We start from the raw sequence: 2,500 nt of genomic DNA on the forward strand, positions 1-2,500 counted from the left end.
CCCCGCGCCGGGATCCCGTACATCCATCAAGGCGGGGAAACAGAAACACTCTAGGCCGGCCGAGGCCCGGGTAAACCGGACCCGCCCAAGGCCGTCCCGGTAGACCGGGACGACTGCCCGGCGCGGACACCCCCGGGGGCCGGCGTGGGCACCGAGGGGACGGCGGAGGTCCCCGACCGAGGCCCGCGGCGCCGGAGCCGGGATCCCGTGCATCCATCGTGGCGGGGGAAACAGAAAGGCTGATCCGGCCGGGGCCCCGGTAGACCGGGAAGACTGCCCGGCGCGGACACCCCCGGGGTCCGGCGTGGGCACCGAGGCGAAGGCGGAGGTCCCCGACCGAGGCCCGCGGCGCCGGAGCCGGGATCCCGTGCATCCATCGTGGCGGGGGAAACAGAAAGGCTGATCCGGCCGGGGCCCCGGTAGACCGGGACGACTGCCCGTCGCGGGCACCCCCGGGGTCCGGCGGGGGCACCGAGGCGACGGCGGAGGTCCCCGACCGAGGCCCGCGGACCCGGAGCCGGGATCCCGTGCATCCATCGTGGCGGGGGAAACAGAAAGGCTGATCCGGCCGGGGCCCCGGTAGACCGGGACGACTGCCCGTCGCGGGCACCCCCGGGGTCCGGCGGGGGCACCGAGGCGACGGCGGAGGTCCCCGACCGAGGCCCGCGGACCCGGAGCCGGGATCCCGTGCATCCATCGTGGCGGGGGAAACAGAAAGGCTGATCCGGCCGGGGCCCCGGTAGACCGGGAAGACTGCCCGGCGCGGACACCCCCGGGGTCCGGCGTGGGCACCGAGGCGAAGGCGGAGGTCCCCGACCGAGGCCCGCGGCGCCGGAGCCGGGATCCCGTGCATCCATCGTGGCGGGGGAAACAGAAAGGCTGATCCGGCCGGGGCCCCGGTAGACCGGGACGACTGCCCGTCGCGGGCACCCCCGGGGTCCGGCGGGGGCGCCGAGGCGACGGCGGAGGTCCCCGACCGAGGCCCGCGGACCCGGAGCCGGGATCCCGTGCATCCATCGTGGCGGGGGAAACAGAAAGGCTGATCCGGCCGGGGCCCCGGTAGACCGGGAAGACTGCCCGGCGCGGACACCCCCGGGGTCCGGCGGGGGCACCGAGGCGACGGCGGAGGTCCCCGACCGAGGTCCGCGGCGCCGGAGCCGGGATCCCGTGCATCCATCGTGGCGGGGGAAACAGAAAGGCTGATCCGGCCGGGGCCCCGGTAGACCGGGACGACTGCCCGTCGCGGGCACCCCCGGGGTCCGGCGGGGGCGCCGAGGCGACGGCGGAGGTCCCCGACCGAGGCCCGCGGACCCGGAGCCGGGATCCCGTGCATCCATCGTGGCGGGGGAAACAGAAAGGCTGATCCGGCCGGGGCCCCGGTAAGCCGGACCCGCCCGAGGCCGTCCCGGTAGACCCGGCCCTCTCCCCGTCTCGGGCACCCCCGGGGTCCGGCGTGGGCACCGAGGCGACGGCGGAGGTCCCCGACCGAGGCCCGCGGACCCGGAGCCGGGATCCCGTGCATCCATCGTGGCGGGGGAAACAGAAAGGCTGATCCGGCCGGGGCCCCGGTAGACCGGGAAGACTGCCCGGCGCGGACACCCCCGGGGTCCGGCGTGGGCACCGAGGCGAAGGCGGAGGTCCCCGACCGAGGCCCGCGGCGCCGGAGCCGGGATCCCGTGCATCCATCGTGGCGGGGGAAACAGAAAGGCTGATCCGGCCGGGGCCCCGGTAGACCGGGACGACTGCCCGTCGCGGGCACCCCCGGGGTCCGGCGGGGGCGCCGAGGCGACGGCGGAGGTCCCCGACCGAGGCCCGCGGACCCGGAGCCGGGATCCCGTGCATCCATCGTGGCGGGGGAAACAGAAAGGCTGATCCGGCCGGGGCCCCGGTAGACCGGGAAGACTGCCCGGCGCGGACACCCCCGGGGTCCGGCGTGGGCACCGAGGCGAAGGCGGAGGTCCCCGACCGAGGCCCGCGGCGCCGGAGCCGGGATCCCGTGCATCCATCGTGGCGGGGGAAACAGAAAGGCTGATCCGGCCGGGGCCCCGGTAGACCGGGACGACTGCCCGTCGCGGGCACCCCCGGGGTCCGGCGGGGGCGCCGAGGCGACGGCGGAGGTCCCCGACCGAGGCCCGCGGACCCGGAGCCGGGATCCCGTGCATCCATCGTGGCGGGGGAAACAGAAAGGCTGATCCGGCCGGGGCCCCGGTAGACCGGGAAGACTGCCCGGCGCGGACACCCCCGGGGTCCGGCGGGGGCACCGAGGCGAAGGCGGAGGTCCCCGACCGAGGCCCGCGGCGCCGGAGCCGGGATCCCGTGCATCCATCGTGGCGGGGGAAACAGAAAGGCTGATCCGGCCGGGGCCCCGGTAAGCCGGACCCGCCCGAGGCCGTCCCAGTAGACCCGGCCCTCTGCCCGTCGCGGGCACCCCCGGGGTCCGGCGTGGGCACCGAGGCGAAGGCGGAGGTCCCCGACCGAGGCCCGCGGCCCCGGAGCCGGG

The sequence above is a fragment of the Pituophis catenifer genome, unplaced genomic scaffold (assembly GCF_029215685.1).
Source record: "Pituophis catenifer annectens isolate HBS135680 unplaced genomic scaffold, rPitCat1.0.hap2 SCAF_60, whole genome shotgun sequence".
NCBI classification, from domain to species: domain Eukaryota; kingdom Metazoa; phylum Chordata; class Lepidosauria; order Squamata; family Colubridae; genus Pituophis; species Pituophis catenifer.